The sequence below is a fragment of the Marmota monax genome, unplaced genomic scaffold (assembly GCF_021218885.2).
Source record: "Marmota monax isolate L192 unplaced genomic scaffold, Marmota_monax_Labrador192_F-V1.1 WCK01_AAM20220418_F8-fsc00056, whole genome shotgun sequence".
NCBI classification, from domain to species: domain Eukaryota; kingdom Metazoa; phylum Chordata; class Mammalia; order Rodentia; family Sciuridae; genus Marmota; species Marmota monax.
The window spans coordinates 5,561,648-5,579,918 of NW_026695212.1; the positions used below are offsets into that span (position 1 = coordinate 5,561,648).

The 18,271-nt window shown below is 37.7% G+C and overlaps 1 non-coding gene across 1 annotated transcript; it reads right to left on the bottom strand.

Moving 5' to 3' along the window:
* Positions 1-3,318: 3,318 nt before the first annotated feature.
* LOC124083996 (small nucleolar RNA SNORD107) lies at positions 3,319-3,392 on the bottom strand. Its single transcript, XR_006848978.1, has one exon. It is a non-coding gene; the product is annotated as a small nucleolar RNA SNORD107 (small nucleolar RNA).
* Positions 3,393-18,271: the final 14,879 nt, after the last annotated feature.

An 18,271-nucleotide genomic window follows, 5' to 3' on the forward strand; every position in this document is an offset into this window, starting at 1 on the left:
GTTGGAAAGAAAGTCAAGTCAGGAAGATCAGTTATTAGACTATTGTAATAATTCAACTAACTATAATAAAGACATGGCCCGGGGGGGCTGGAGTTGTGGCTCAGTGGTAAAGCACTTGCCTAGTATGTATGAGGTGCAGGGTTTGATCCTCAGCACTACATACAAATAAAATAAAATAAAGGTATTGCATCTACCTACAACTAAAAAAATTAAAAAATTTTTAAAAAGATATGGCCCAGAAATAATAGTAATAATAGAAAAGGAAGGATGAATGTATGAGATTTTTTATCTAGAGAGTAAATAAGATTAGGGGAGTGTATAGTTGTGAAAAACAAAGGAGAAGAGAGAGTCAAAGATGGACAAACAGTGAAGAAGATTATAGCACATTTGGAAGAAAATAGTGAACAGATCGGAGAATGTGATATGGGACAATGATGAGAGGCAACAAAAATTAATGAAAGAACAGGCTTTGGAACATAGCTTAATGGTAGAGTGCTTGCCTGGGATACACAAGATCCTGGGATCAATCCTCAGCACTGAATGAGGCAAAAGAGAGAATTATTGGAAGAAGGTTGGGAAGTAATCAGGAAACCTGGGATCTGGTCACAGCACTGCCACTCACTATGAGACAGTGGCAGACACTGGTGAGACAATGGCAGCATCCATTTCCCATTGCACCTTCCTCCTTTCCAATCTAAAAGGAACTAGATTCAGTCTCAGCCTAGATTTAGTTTGTGGTAGTGTCATATGTGTCAGAGGAGACAGAACTCCGACTCAAAGGGTAAATTCTGATTGATCTAAAACAGTCATGTGTCCAAGTCCCAAGGCATGTCACAAGTCCTGCCAGTGAGGCATGAGGGAAAATCAGCTCTGTGCTTCAGAGTGGTGTATAATCCCTCTGAAAAGGAGTCATGCAGGGGTTGAGGGTCTAGCTCAGTGATAGTATGACTAGCATGTGCAAGGCCCTGGATTCCATCCCCAGCACTTCCAAAAATAAAGGAATGGGGAGCTACAGAGCAAGAAATGGCCTCTCCTTTCCTTGGATATCATTGGTTCTGGATGGGACACCAAGAACTGCTATAGCCATCGAACAAACAAGGAGCTGGCCCATGAACTGACCAATGTGCTGAGGATGGCAATGCCAGTAGATAGCCTGGGCCCTTGACATTGTCATTGAACTGCTGCATTACTCAACTCTAGCATGCCATTGTCTTGTACATCTTGTTATGGAAGATCACACATTTAAGCTAAATGCATGGAATTTCTATTTTCTGAGCAAGCTGATTTGATCCAAATTAATTTACTTTTCACCCACCACCATTTCTTTCACTGTAAATTGAGAGTGGTCTCTCTGGAAATTTGGCCTCGTCATCTATGATTTTATTATTACAGGTAGAAATAATAGGTGCAGTCATACAGTAGAAAGGAAGAATAAAGATCTAGGAAGAATTAAAACAAAAATGCAGATATAGGGTCCATGACATCTGAGGCTTGGGGATAGTGAAATTGAAAAGTGAATCTTACTGATTGCTAAATACATTATTGATAGCACATTGTTTTATCCTCCTAGCCTTCTGCAAAGTTGGCACCATTGGCATTTTTCTATAAGCAAACCAAGGAACATAAGAAAAGTATAATGTTTCAAAAGCTTAGAGATTGTCAAGATTTCAACCATGTCACGTTTTTGGACAGGTCAATAAGAATGAAGACTAAGAAATGGTCAAATATCCTGATGATATGGAGGTTCTTATTATTTTCAAGATAACAGTTTCTGGAAAGTCACAGGGGAAAGTAGGGGGAAAAGAGTGGGAGATTTTAAGGAAGTAAAGATCACTTTAAGCAGAAGTTTAGCAATCAAAAAAAGGGATGAAACCACTCTTCAAGGGAACAACAAATTTGAGGGGAAAGCAGTTTGTTCTTTCTTGTTTATGAGGTGGAAGAGACAGAGCCCAATGGTGGGCAAAGAGAAAGGGTGAATGGAGGGAAGAGCTGAAAGTGGCGGCAAGTCCTGGGGAGCCCAGGAGGAGACAGGCTCTTTGCCTGCTCTCTGCTTGCTCTGCTCCCTGAGCTCAGAGAGCCGATCAATGGCCAGACTGGGCTGATGCAATCACTGATACAAGGTATTAAATAATGAATGAACATTATTTCTTTAATGCCTCTTTAAATAGTCTTTTATAAAAGAACTGTTTGAAAATGACTAACTTGTCTTTCCAACGTTTATTTTTTAAATGCATAATTAATCCAGAAAAGTGTCACTGTACAGTAAGAACCAACATTTATCTCATTCTCCTAACAGAGTAGGAATTAGAAATAAAAGAGGGAAAATATTATTAAAAATAAAATTGTTTTGTACTGAGCTCCAAATTTCACTGTGAAATTACATAGATATACAATAGAGAGGGAAACTTCATGTAGAATAATAGTAGGTTACATTTAGTAAGAACTTTCTATTGGCTAGCCCTATGCTAAGTACTTCTTATGCATTCTCTTACTGAATCCTTATAACACCCTGTGAAATAGGTGATATTAACTTTATTTTATGACAAAGAAACTGTGGCTGAAAGAATTTATCTCCTCAAATCTACTACTTTACTACTCTATGGCAGTTTTCATAAATTAAATAATTATTCATATATACTAAGGTTAACAATATTCTAGGAATTGCTAGATACCTCCTAGTCTCTTGGCAGCTACATGAGATGTCTGTTTTTATTACCCCATTACAAATGCAAGTGTAAGGGCCAGAAAGTCAGCTATCAGATGTAGAGCCCAACCAATGTGCTCTGGCACCTAAAAAGAGTTTAGAAAATAAAGCTGAGGGAAATATCTTTAATTTTAAAATGGCTTTACAGGATCATGTAGTATAGCAAGCAAGTATGAGCTAAATCCCCAATTCCCTGAAAGGAATAAAGCATAGTATAACTTTCCAAGGATGAATATATTGCCTCTAGCATAGGTTAATACTGAAGTTAAAACTCTTGAGTGGAAATTGAATGCTGGTTATGAGACACTCGAGTATGATATGTTTAGTACTTTTCCCCTTATAAAAGAGTCAGTAGTTGATGTTCCAAAGAAAAGAGTGTTCTACAGTGCAATTTATTCTTAGCTTCCAATGACTTTGCCCTTTAAAAGGCCCTAGCTCATCAGTTTTCTGAATTCAAAAGTAATAACTAGAATAATCAGATAAAGAAAAACCTCTTTTAGCAAATCAGTGCCATTGCTCCATTTAGTAGAGGGAGAAATATTACCATTCTGGAGCCATACTGCTTTGATTTAAATCTAGACTCTCCTTCTCCTCCTCTTTCTCCTTTTTAAATTTATTTTAGAGTGTCACTTTAAGCTGAGATTTTGAAATCATTATGTTCAGACAATATCCTGTGTGCTCATGAACTCCTGGTACATCCTTGCAGAGAAAATTCTCTTTGGAAGCCTTTTCCCAACTCTCTTATCATCAAGATCCCCTATATCATTTGCATGCAAATGATGCAACCTTATTTTAAAAATTATAATTATTATGGTCCCTGAAATCAACTCTATTTAGAATTATTTCCCTTTGGTAACAGTTCTCTTAAATCAGTTGGTTTTTATTTATTTCTTGGAATATCTGATTTTAACCCTACCTTTTCCAGGACAATATTTAATATTTCCCTTTCTATGGGAAGCATTTGAGAATCAGCATGTTCGCTGGAAACACAATTTCTTATTTCAGGGTGGATCTTTGCTGCCATTGAACACAACTGCTCTTCTGACATGTGAAAAAATCAACAAACCTCTAGATTCATAGAATTCATTCTGTTCCGTGAGAAGCACAGAAAACTTTTCCTGGTCTGGGAAGTGCTCCAATCACCTCTCAGCAGGACAGAGCATCCAAGAAGCCTGAGACACTTCCCAATTCTTCACCTCAACCTGAGAACATGGCTCCTCACCTAGGTACTCCAGTTTTTCATGCTCATTGAGGGAACCAAGTGAATTTTTAAATGCTTTTCCTTTTCCTTATGGCTCTTCTCTAGTTGATTCCTTGATTATTCTAGGATATTCAAAGCTGAAATCTATTTAGTTTTCTATCAACATTAAGTTACCAGTGTTGACATATTGAACATTAAGAAAAAAATGCCAAACCTTCTTTCTTGATAAAAAGTTTTCATTTCATTAGTTTCACATAGCAAATAAGTAAACTACACGTAAGTATATGTCTCTTATTTCAAAATCATGTAGTGCTTAATATGAATTTAGCTCATAGGTCTTTCCTATGGGAGAAACTCAATCCATAAAAGACCCATGTGTTTACCCAATCTCTTCTGAACCCTTTTTGAACTGACAGCAGAGAACTACCATTTGTTTAATTCATTTGCTCCATTATTTTAACCTAAGCACTTAAACTCTTAGCAGTCTTGAATCTACAGGATTCATGTTCTTTGCAACTATTGGCAGATATTGATAGAATAGTAACATCTGCTTAAATCAGCTGACTTTCTCATGTTTCTATTTATCAGAATTTGGATTTGACTTGGTTGGCCAGGTCAAAGCAAGGCAGTCCTGCAAACAGATCATGGACAAAGCAAACAAAATATTAAATCTTGAGTCCAAAAGTAGATCAAAAGCTAAGAGGATAAGCAGAAAAGAGTCACATGCTATAGTTAAAAGAGGTCCAAACGTTAGGGCACCTAGTCAAGCAGAAGTGGGGCAGGTAAGCAATTGGAAGCAATATAGCGTATAATAGCCTAAGCAACAGTCTCCACTGCACAGTGCTCCTGCGCAGTACAGAGCTGGCACAGCTTGATCCACCCTGTCTTAAAAGGGAGTCAGAGTGAAACTAGTACTTCCATTCAGAGGGTAAGTAGTATTCAGAATAAAAAGAAGTTTCTGTGAGAATGGTGATATCGGTGGGAAAAGTTCTGTAAAAACAAAGCAGAACCATGAGTACTGAGGAACTGGAACACAAAGATTAGAGCAGATAATGAGAGAGCTAGCACTGCCTTGAGAAACTACTGCCCCAGTGCTTCATCAAGAAGCATTGCTTAGGAATAAGGTTGGTCCCAGCAGCTGAGCCTGAATGACCACAGATAAAGGGACAGTCACATTCGTGTACTAGAGCAGCTCATATCAGCTCAATTATTAAAATTCAAGGAAGTTTCTAAGATAGCTATTAAACATGGCCATTATTAAATTGTTATATAAACTTCCAAAAATAAACACTCAAAACTCATTAATTTCTAATTATTTCACTACACTACATTTTAGTATTATTTGTGCACTGAGGTCATTTTCATCTATTGCAACTATGGGATGGAAACACTTTCTGATGACATGTTGCTTCACAACTCTTCCTCCTTTAATGTCACACTGATGGCTTTAAGTTGGCCATGATAGAAACATGTACACCATGGAACCAAAAAACGTTATAAATCAGGGACTGAGAGGAGGAAGGGTGTGGTTGTTCAACATGTAAACCAGCACACCACTGATTAATGACCCACTTTACAGAATTGCATCTTTGAAAAGTCTTATATCCATAGATGTGAAGTAGTTTTAAAATATTTCATGGCTGCTACTTGCAAATTCCAAAACCAGCATATAATAACCTTCATAATCTGATCCCAGTCTAACTCTGCTGGATAATCCATAGTCTATTCTAGCCCCATCTAATTTCCTATCAATAATATGCCACATTTTCTCATGTCTTCATTTAGTCAATAAACATTGACAAAGCTCCCATGGAAGACTGAGCACTGTACTATAGGATGAGGAATCAGAGATGGATGAATCCTTCCTGACCTCAAGGAGCTCACAATCCAGGAAAGAAAGGGAAGCAGCAAATGAACAAATGCTTCAAGTAGGATTTGGCCAGCCCCAGGATGGGGATGCCTGACTGTGCTTTGTGGGAATGCAGGAGATGCACCAGAAGTAAAGACAACAGGAAAGGCTTCCAGACACCACACTGTTCAGGAACTTGGGTTCTTGAATTGCATTTGTTGGGTTCAAATTCCAGCTCCCCCAGTATTCCAGTTGGGTGATCTTGAGCAAGTCACATAATTTCTATAACCCTCCGTTTTCTTGTCTACCAAATGGGACTCCTTCACGGGCTTCTTATGAGAATTAAATGAAATACTGAATGTAAAGCATTTAGCACAATGCTGATACATAAATGCTTTTACAACAGCTGCCTTTATATTTAAGATTAGCCAAGTGAAGAAGAAGGTAAGGAGTATTTCCAGCAGAGAAAATGGTGCATGCAAAAATCTAGAGGCATAAAACTTTATGATGTATTTCTGTAAATGTGTTTTTTAGTATGATTGTAACCTAAAACAATGGGCAAGTGGGACTTTGCCATCTTTCACAAAAGTGGAACTGGGGCTGCTTCGGCATTTTCTGTAAGCATCATACTCAGCTGTCAGAAACCCAAGAGTTCTTTAGATCCCTTTCTTCTACCCACTCCCATATTCACTTAATAATCACCAAGTCCTGGAGATGAGTGCTTAACCAACTGTGATGGGATCTAGTTTATATTTCCTATCCATGTAGCCCAAAACTTTCAGAGGATACAATGAAAACAAATGACTAGGAAAAAAAAAAAAAGAAAGAAATACAAAGCAAAGACTTCAAAATGCAAGTCCTATTTATTTCATCATTGTACTTAACAAATATAAAATTGCTCCTTTGACTTACTCTCAATTTTTGTTTTTATCTCACAACAGACTAACAACAAACAGTTCATAGACATTATCAGCCCATTGACTGTACTTTGAGAAGCATTGCTGCAGAAAATGATACGATGCTCCTCCACTTACGATGGAGTTACGTCCAATAAACCCATAGATTGAAAATATTGAAAGTAAAAAATGCATCTAATATACCCAACCCACCTTATCAAAGCTTAGCAACACAACACACTATAGAGGATCACTGTCCACCCTCACCGACCTGTGGCTGGCTGACAGCCCACTGCCACTGCCCAGAATCACAGGACAGTATCCTACAGCATATTGTTCACCTGGGAAAAGATCTAAATTCAAGTATGGTTTCTACTGAATAGGTATTGTTTTCACACCATTATAAAGTCAAAATATCTTTTATTATTAGAGCATAATAGTTACTCATAATAGTTGGGTTCATTTTGACAAAGTCATATATGCATGGACTTTGATTTATTCCATTTCATTCTGTGGTCTCCCCTCTTCCCTTCCCTCCTCCCTCCCCCTGTTCTTCCTCTGATCGTCTTCCTTTCACTTATTTATTTATTTAGATTGGTGATTTATACATATACCTAAAGGTGGAATTCACTGTGGAGTATTTACACATGCACATAGTGTGATTTTGTTAAATTCATTCTGTATTTCCTCCCCTTTCCCATCTCTCCTCCTTCTCTGTTGATCTCTTCCTTCTACTCCACTGATCTTCCCTATATCTTTATGATATTCAATCCCTCACCCTTTTACCTTTATTTTGCTCTAGCTTCCAGAAGAGAGAAAACATTCAACCCTTGATTTTCAAGTCAACACATCTTAAGTCAGGGACTCCCCTTAGCATATCCAAAACACCCACTTTCTCTCCATAATTCAAATCTATAAGCCCTCATCATCTCTCCTCTAAACAACAGCCTCCAAAGCAGCCTTACCGCCTGTAGTGTCTTGCACGCCCTCAGACCCCCCTCCACTCTGCAGCCAACTTGGTCTTTTCAAGTCCCAAATCTCGTGTTGCTCTACTATCTAAAATCTGTCAATTATTTTCCATTGCCTTCAGGATAATGACTATGTTTAGTTAGTTTTTTCCATGCTGTGACTAAAAGATCTGACCAGAACAACTATAGAGGAGGAAAAGTTTATTCGAGGGCTCACGGTTTCAGAGGTCTTAGTACAGAGAAGGCCGGCTCCATTCCTTAGAGCTCAAGGTGAGGCCAAACATCATGGCAGGAGAGGGTGGCAGAGAGAAACTCCATCACAGTGATCAGAAAGCAGAGAGAGACTCCGGTCTCCAGATACAAATATATACCCAAAGCTACACCCTAATTTCCACCTTCTCCAACCACACCCTACCACTTCAGTTACCATTAATCCCTATCAAGAGATTAAATCACTGATTAGGTTAGGACTCTCACAACCCAATCATTTCTCCTCTGAACTGTCCTGCATTGTCCACGTGAGCTTTTGGGGAACACCTCACATCCAAAGCATAACAGTCCAGAACTCCACCACCTGGTCCCTGCTTCCTTCTTCACACCACCACATTCTCCTACACTGCCCCCCCACACACAGTCTTGTACTCTGTTCCCCAGGTGTACCAAGTGACACAGGGCCACAAACACCACACCCAGTGTCATACCTCTGCTCCTGAAAGTGTCTCTACCTGAAATACTTTTCTCCATCTGAGAAGGAGCAGGAGAAGGAAGAGGAAGTGGAAGAAGAGGTGGAAGAGGAGGAGGAGGAAGAGGAGGAGAATTTTTTTTTTTTAATAATTCTTCCCTTTCAAGATTCACTTTGAGGGTCATATCCTCTATGAAACTTTCCCTGACTCTCTCTCTCTCTAACTCCTGCCTTGGAGAACTGACATTTGTTCCGTTGTGTATTCACTTGTATATATTTTGATGACCTAAACATTTATCAATTTTATTTTTGTCTATTCCCTCACTAGACTTTGAAGTTTCTCTGGCACAGGCACCATGTCTAGACTCTTTGTATCCCTCCCCAGCACTAGCCTCCACAGTGGCCAACGTGTAGGCATTTGTGAATGGAAGGAAGAAAAGAAGAAAGGAAGGGAGGGAGGACAGCAAACGATGAGAAAAAAATAAAGTTGTGAATGTACAAGAACCAAATAAAAAAATTGCCTTATGTATCCTGCAGAAGGATTTGGATCTTATCCTAAAGGCAATCAGAGTCTTTTAAAAAATGTCATAACAGACTCCCTAATTGGATTTTTGGAAGCTGGATCTGGCAGCAGCATAATGGATGGGCTGGGGGTAGGAGGAAACAAATGAGCCTAGAAAGAACTGTTAGGAAACTCCTGCAGCAGTACAGGAAGAAGATGGAGAGAAAACAGATTCACAAGATGCTGAGGGGAGTGAGTTATGAAAACCTTATTGGTCAGTAGAATCGCTGGTACCAATCATTGATTAGAGGAATATGAACAAGGGGCACATTCTGGAGAGAAGGCAGAACAAGAATGCCCTCCTTTCTGCTCAGTGTCTATTCCAAAGCTTTGTGCTTCTCTCAAGCCCCATGACAGACCCTGAGTAGAGGAATTCAGCTGTTACCCCTTTAAGGCAAGAGGCTCTCCACCTCCTTACCTTTGTGGACTCACTTGTTGAATCTGCCTCCTCCAGGCCTCAGTGAACTGGGTGCTCCTCTCTGCTCTCCTCAAGTCTGTGATCCAGGACCCAAGCCCCCAACCAGAGCCTCCTATTCCTCAGCCTCCCTGTTCTTTTCCCAAAGCATGCAGCTTTCAAATGTCTCTCACCTGAAAAACCTCCTTCTGCCTTTTCTTTTCTCTTCCTCCCCTCCCCTCCCATTCCTTCTTCTTTCTCTCTCTTTTTGGTAGCAGGATTGAACCCAAGGCACTTAACCACTGAACCACATCCCCACCCCTTTTTATTTTATTTTTTTATTTTGAGACAGAGTCTCATTAAGTTGCTTAGGGCCTCACTAAGTGGTTGTGGCTGACTTTGAACTTGGGAACCTCCTGCCTCAGCTCCCGAGTCACCGGGATTACAGGCATGTGCCACTGTGCCTGGCTTCTTTGCTTTTCTTTAACAACAAAATGTCTTTAAGATATATACATTCTGTTAACTTGCCGTAGATTATCATTGCTAAAACTCAAAAATGCATAGAAGTATGAAGAAATTACTATCCAGAATTAGTTCTTGCTAACATATTGCTATATTTCTTTCTGGTAACTTTTCTTCGCATATGTACATGTTTACATAAATGTCTGTCTTATAAATACCTGTCACTTTTACTTTTATATATAAAAAGTATTTAGCCATGTTACTTTTTCTAATTCCATTAACATAATGTTAAAGCACGTATAAATGTCTATTGTCTAGCGATGCCAATTTTTATTGATTCTTGGATTCAATTTTATTTACTCTTGGGTTTTTAAACTGTTTCTAGTATTTTGTTAAGATAAATAAATAACATTGCATAAGACACCTTCAATTATATCTCAAGAGTGGGACTCTTGTGTCAAAGAGCATAAGCATCTTTAAAACTTTATTTTATTTTTGGTACTGGGGATTGAACCCCAGGGGCACTCTACCACTGAGCCACACCCCCAACTCTTTATATTTTGTATTTTGAGTCAGGGTCTCACTAAATTGCTCAGTCTGGCCTCAAACTTATGATCCTCCTGCCTCAACCTCCTAAATTGCTGAGATTACAGATGTGCACCACCATACCAGGCTCATCTTTAAATTTTTTAATACATATTCCCAAATTATTTTCCAGAAAATTTGTATCAAAATACATTTTTATTCACTCTGCCTTTGCCAGGCTTACTATCAGACAAAAAAAGTGTGTGTGTGTGGGGGGGGGGGGGGGGGGAAAAGAGCTTTTTTTCATTTAGTTATCAAAAATGGTATTTAATTGTTTTATTCATCATTTCTTTGATTAAAAGTGAACTTAGAGCTGGGTGTGGTGATGCATGCTTGTAAATCCCAACGCCTTGGGAGGCTGAGGCCGGAGGACCAAGAGTTCAAAGCCAGCCTCAGCAAAGGCAAAGTGCTAAGCAACTCAGTGAGACTCTGTCTCTAAATAAAATACAAAATAGGGCTGGGAATGTGGCTCAGGGGTTGAGTGCCCCTGAGTTCAATCCCTGGTACCCTCTCACCAAAAAAAAGCGAAGTTTGCATTTTTCACATATATTAGTCATTTCTACTTTCTTTTTACTGCCATATATATTCATTTCCTTTGCCCACTTAACTATTGGGCTCTTGATATTCTTATTGATTTTTACAAGGTCTTTATATATGAAAGATGTTAAACTTCTCCCTGTCAAGTTTATTGAAAATATTTTCCCCTATTGGTTTGTCATTTAAGTTTCTTTATGAGTTTGAATGTTCATGGAGAAGGGGGTAGTATAAAGGCATTTTATGTTTAAATATTCAAATCTTTTAATAATATCCTTTGGTCTGGGTGCACATAACTGTAATCCCCACTACTCAGCAAGATTGAAGTATGGCAAATTCAAGGCCAGTAATAGTAACTTAGTGAGACTGTGCTTCAAAAATTTTTTGAAAAGGGCTCAGTGTTAAAGCATTCCTGAGGTTCAATACCCAGTACCCAATAATAATAATTTCTTAATCAACATATCAGGGCACAGGAGGAGGGGAGGCAACCGAAAAGTGCTGGGGAACAATATTGGCCAAATTACATTGTAATATTATGTGCACTATGAATATGTAGAAACAAACCCCATCATTATGTACAACTATAATGCACCAATAAAAAATGTGAAAAGAGGAAAAAATAATTTCTTTTGGCCAATCAAGCTGTTTCTATATGCCACTTCCTTTTTCTCACTAGAGATACTACCTCCCCACATTGCTGGGGGGGAATGCGCTCAACCTCAATTATTATTATTTATCATTATTATTATTATTGTTGTTGTTGTTTCCTTTGGGACTCCTTCCATTGCTAATACTCAAAAAATCCTTTTCCAGGCAACCATCAGATATTTATTCATCCACATGATTATATTACCAGTATTATCCTCAAGTCCTAGCTATAAAACAAAGATGAAAATTCTTTTTGTCTAGAATCTACTGGCTAGTAAGAGGGACAGGCAGATAGATACAGGGATAGACAGACAGACAAACAGACATAAATGCATAAGGAAGACTGTTCATCCTAGTTAACAGAGGTTCATGACCAGATCAGGGGGCCAAATTTACCTAAAGCAGCTCAGCACTTTGCATTATCATCATTAAATAATTTTGAATCATTTAACACATGCATAAAATTGTGCTGTTTCTAGAAATAAATGAAATTGTAATATGATAGCCCATCCCAGCTAATCAGTCCCTTCTTCTTGGCTCTGGAGGTTTTAAAAACAATGATTCATGAAATATTTCCCCGGCAACCAATCATCCAATATTCCCAGAAGTCTGAGCATGTTAGTTTGTTTCAATTGCATCTAAGAAATTTAATCTCAATTTTAGTTTTAGTAGCATGTTTACTGGCTTGCTGTATTTTAGAAAACACCTCACAAAGAAATGTTTACACTATAACGAAGACAAACAAGATATGGAAAGTTTTAAGTACAATAGCAATGATTATTAATACATGACCACTAACAAAGATCTAAAGTCATTACTGAGCACCACTAAGGTGGGATCCCTTGTTGCAGAAAATCTTCACAGAAATGTTTTGAGTGCACTGGGAAATGCTGCTTTCAGACAATGCTAACAGGATTATAAAATTGGTAATGACCATCTCACAGTGTAGCTGTACAGTTTCAGTTAGGAAGCTTAAAGATATTTATTCTCTTTGATGCAATAATTCCATTACTAGAAATGTATTTTAAAGAAACCATCAGAGATTCATGTATACAAATGATTGCGAAGGTGATATGTAGTAAATATTCTAAACAGCCTCAAAAATAGAGAAAACATTAGATGAATTATTGGTAAAGCCATACATACTATGGGATATTATATAAGCATTTAAAACCATGTTTGAAAATAATTCTTATGTTTAATGACATAAGAATATGCTTCCTGTATAGTGTTAAATTTTCAAAAATCAGATTACAAAACTTATGTACTGTTGATTGCTATTACAGATCTCTTCACATTCCAAAATTTCTATAATACATTAAGTTCTATGGAAAAGTGATTATTTTCCTTAATATCTGCTCCATGAAGTAAAAAGCTAATATTTGTTATTGGCTATGGAGCTGACTTACTATTTCCAGACCTACTTCCAGAAAACTGGGAGATGTTGAAGGTATAAAGACTACTGAATGCTTCCATGAAAAGGGTATCAAGATGTGCTTTACTCTTTAAAAGACAAACCGAAAAATGTTCCACTCATGTTCCCACTCAGGCCTTAAAGTTTCTCCGTAAAGACCCATTAGTTCTTAGGGAAAACAGTAAAGACAGAGAAACACATTGAGTGCATACCACATAACAGGTAACTTCACAAACATTATACTCTTTTTTTTTTTTTTGGTGCTGGAAATTGAACCAAAGGCCTCATGCGTGCTAAGCAGACCCTCAACCACTGAGTAACACTCCGTATCCCATACATATATGTATGTGATCCTCACAGAACTCTAAAACATTGAGTCTGAATGGATACCTATAAGCAACTTATCCAAAGTATTAGAGCCAAAATTTGAAATCACGGCTGCTGACTCCAAGTCCGTGCCCCATATATATATAATTATGATGTATGTATTTATGTATGTAAAACTAAAAATTTTAAAGAATAGAACTGCCTTATGTATGTGCCTATGGTATGTGTATATCAAAATCATAAATGTGCGTGCGTGTGTGTGTATGTGTGTATTCAAAGAAGTGCCCATGTTATTTCAATTACACATTGATTTGGAGAAATTAGAAATTCTCCTTTTTCCTTGATTTACTACAATATATACTTTTTATCATTTTTAATAATCTGCTACCCATTATCATCAATGCCAAAAAAAAATTCAAATTCTTCTGTGCAGAAAAAATATACAACTTTTCTCAATAACATGATTTCCCTAACTAGCCCCCACATCCCCATACTGGAGATTAAACGCAGGACCACTTCACCCCTGAGTTACATCCCCACCCCTTTTTATTTTTTATTTTGACACAGGATCTTACTAAGTTGCCCAGGCTGGCCTCAAACTTGCCACTCCTGCCTTAGCCTCCAAGTTGCTGGGATTTGAGGCATGTGCTGTCACACTGTGAAAAGAAAGCAAGGAAATGGAGATGGGTGAGCGAGAAATGAAAAACGGAGATCAGGCAGAGATACACACAAGAGTTTATTTGTCAGGGCTAACAAATAAAGGCACATCTCTCCATAGACAGAGACAGGCAAAACAGGCTTGGGGTTTGGGACTTACATGGAGCAGGCTCAGAGATTAGAGCCCCCAGGTCCTAATGCTGGCAGTTAAGGGTGGGGTTGATATGAGGGAGTGGTGATACGCCCTTGGGTGGGAAACAAAATTTTTCTTAAAATGGCAGCTGTCACTTAAGATGGCTGTCCAGATGCTAAGCAAAGACCTTATACTAACTTCTTAAAGGTTCTACCACTATTCTACCAATATCCCCAAGCTGAAGACCAAGCCTTAAACACATTGGTCTTTGGGGCAAATAAAGCCAATGAGGTCCAAAATATAGCAGCTCTATGTGATCTTGGCCTTGGTCATCACTCTGATCTCACTTTCACTTTATTCCCCTTCATTTACTCTCTTCCAGTCACTGGGATTTTAGGTCTGCACTACTGCACCTGGTTCCTAACATTTTTAAAGATAATTTTTTTTTTAATGGGGTCACAGCCAGGCATGGTAGCCAGAGAGTCAGGAGGCTTGAGACAGGAGGATCACAAGTTTGAGGCCAGCATCACAACTTAGCAGGGACCTAAGGAACTTGGTGAGATCCTCATCTCAAAATAAAAAATAAAAATGGGATGCGGATGTGGCTTAGTGGTTTAGAGCTTCTGGGTTCAATCCCTGGTATCAATAAACAAATTAAATTAATTGGGGTCCCAGTTTATGCATTTAAATTTGTCTTTCTAGATTCATATTTTATATAATTTCCCAAATCATTAAAGATGTGTTTGTTTATCTTTACTAGCAATTCCTTTGTACTAATCAACCCACCCCTGGCCCCCATGTTTCTTCCCACACCAAAGAGATTGATCCAACTCATCTGCATTAATCCTGAACTGAAATAAACTCCAAATTTTGGTTCATTCCAGATTGACTTTGATAATTTTCTCTGAATTATTCTGTTAGTGATGACTTAATATGTTCAAAATTATCTTGGACTTCTCCAATTATTATTTTGAGGTTGTTCTCATTGGCTTTATTTCTTCCTGTTTACATTTGAAATTTCTTAGTAATTATGACCATGTCATTTTCTTCTCCTCTGTCACCCCAGATGCTGTTTGAAGTGCTATATACATTTCTTTCTTCATTATATCCATAATCAGTGTCTACAAAATACTTGTTAATTAACTGTCCTCTGCTTATTTGTATTCACCTAACAGATTCCCAAGAAAATCAACAAAATGGAATGAAAAAGAGAACAAGAGGACACCACATTGAATTAGCCTATTAACCGCATCTTCTTTTTTTTTTTTTTTTTTTTTTCAAAAACTAGTTTCCCTTCTGCCAGGGAAAAGAAGTTTGCTACATCTTTCATCGTTTCTAGGAATTTCAGAATTGATGGCCAATTTCAGAGGGTTTTCAGTATTTGCCGTTGTGATTTAATCTTATTGAAAATGTAGGGGCTGGGGATGTGGCTCAAGCGGTAGCGCGCTCGCCTGGCATGCGTGCGGCCCGGGTTCGATCCTCAGCACCACATACAAACAGAGATGTTGTGCCCGCCGATAACTAAAAAATAAATATTAAAAAAAAAGAAAATATAATGAAAATTCAAACAATCATTTAGTCCTTATGTGAAAAAACTTAGCAATGTTCAAAAATATCACCAATTCATCCCTTGCTGGAGAATGTGTTACATTTTTAAAAACTGATCTGATCCAAAAATATTTTACATATGAGAATTTCACTTAAATCATATAACCACTTTACTTGTAATTTCCTCATTTGCACAACTGGGGTAATAATACACTGTTGACCTGGATTGTTATGAAGACCCTATGAGATAACATATGTGAAAGCATATCATAGACATTGGTGAAATACACAAATACAATAGTCTCCCCTTATCTCCCAAGGATACATTCCAAGGCCCCCTAGTAGATGCCTGAAATTGTGGTAATATATGTAGCATTTCCAATTTATACCAGAGTTAATCCAGCCTATATTTTATGCTCTGCTGCCTCCCCTATATCAGTACTCAAGCACTTTGATAAGGGTTACTTGAACACAAGCACTGCAATACCATGACAGTCAATCTGATAACAGAAACAGCTACTGAGGGACTAACCGGTGGGTAGCATATACAGCATGGATATGCTGGACAAAAGGATGATTCACATCCTGAGTGGGACAAAGCAGGACAGTGAAAAATTTCATCATGCCACTCAGAACATTGTGCAATTTAAAACATATGACTTATTTCTGGAATTTTCCATTTACTATTTTTAGATGATGGCTGCATATAACTGAAAGAAACATCAGAAAGTGAAATCATGGATAAAGCAGGACTACTGTATGTACTTGCTGTCTAAATTATCAAAGCTTGGGGCTGGGGATGTGGCTCAAGCAGTAGCGCACTCGCCTGACATGCGTGTGGCCCGGGTTCGATCCTCAGCACCCCATACAAACAAAGATGTTGTGTCTGCCGAGAACTAAAAAATAAATATTAAATAAATAAATAAATGCACCAAGGGATTTAAAAATAAATAAATAATAAATAAATAAAATATCAAAGCTCACCAGGCATGGTGGTGCATGTCTGTAATTCCAGCGACTTTGAGGCAGAAGATAGCAAGTTTGAGGCCAGCCTCAGCAAACTAGTGAGGCCCTAAACAACTTAGTGAGACCCTGTCTCAAAACAAATAAGCACCTCTGGGCTCAATCCCCTATTCCAAAAACCACAACAACAACAACAAAAAAAGGGTTTCCATATGCTAATCCAGTTTTGAGTTTTAATATCTCTAAAATTTTTGCAAGGCTGATAGCTACACACTAGTAGTTAATGGTCCCTTATGTTCATAGGGACCATTTTGACCTCCATATTTCCTAAGGATATTATCAAATGATAATCTCCATACATCACAGGCTCTGTAAGAAACAGTATGTAAGTATGTAGAGAAAATGGAAAGGAGATTATTTTAAATAAGGCATTAAAATAATTCCAGGTAATATAGTGACTTTAGCATGCATTTCCGGCAGTTCCTTTCCCATAAGCTCATTGAAATTACCAAGGAAATAAAAATACACATAGTTGAGCAAATCTCCATCTGCAATGTAAACTAGGGCAAAGCAATAAGCACATACCAGCAACACCAAAGACAATGCAGCCAAAGCTGAGTGGAAGAAAGGACCCTCTTGTCCAAAGGACACAAAAGTGCAGAAGGCCCCAGAGAATCTCAATAAGAATCCCTCATTGTAGAGATGAAGACTGGAGGTGAGATTCACACAGGCAGGTGAGATTCTAAAAACTATCTACAGAAAGAGGAAGAAAAGCACCAAGCACCAGAGAGTGCACAAAGGGGCTTGCCCTTGACACAGGTGTATTTTTTAACTCAAATGCAATCACCCACTACTCCACTTTGAACATGTTTCCACATTAAAATATATAGATCTACATTATTTCTAAAGTTTAAGTTGCATTTGATTGTATAGTTAAATCATATCTGTGTATACATTGCCGCTATGTATATAACTAAATTCCAAAAAAAATACATTGCTAATTTAAAGGCATGAATTTGTAATCTTGATTGTCTAATTGCCCTCCTGAAATGTCATAACAATTTATTCCCTGCTAACAAAGTAAAAAAGTATGAGTATCCACAAATTCTTATTATATTTTTGTAATATTTATTTTTAGTTTTATCTACTAGAATATCTTTTGATTTTTTAAACCAATTTGAAGCCATTTCATGTTGCTTTAATTTGTATTTCTTTGAAGACTAGTGACCATGTTTCTTCCATGAATTTTCTATTCCTTTTATTTATTTTTCAGTTGGGGTTACTCTATTTTTTAATTAATTAATTTATTTATTATTTATTTATTTTGCTTTATGAGCAAGAGAGTAGTTAATAGAAAAAAATGCTAGAACCAGCCAATCTGGATTCAAATTCTATCTCTGCCACAAGAGTTTGGAGGAGTTACTGAACCTTCCTGTGTTTCAGTGAACTTATCTATGACAAAGCAATAGTACCTGCCTTGAAGGATTGTTGTAGGATTTTTTTAGTGGCTTAAAATTGAAAAGCACTTAGAACAATAACAGGCACATAGACAAGGACCTGATAAATGTTAGCAATTTATAGGAACTCTTTGATCAGGATGGACAGGAATCCTTTATCTGTAGTGATTATTTTCTTCCACTTTGTTCTTTTTGTTGTTGTTGGTTTGGTTTTGGGTGGTTTCTGTTGTTGTTGCGAGAAGTGCTTACCACTGAGATACATCCCCAGCCCTTTGTTTTTTATTTGG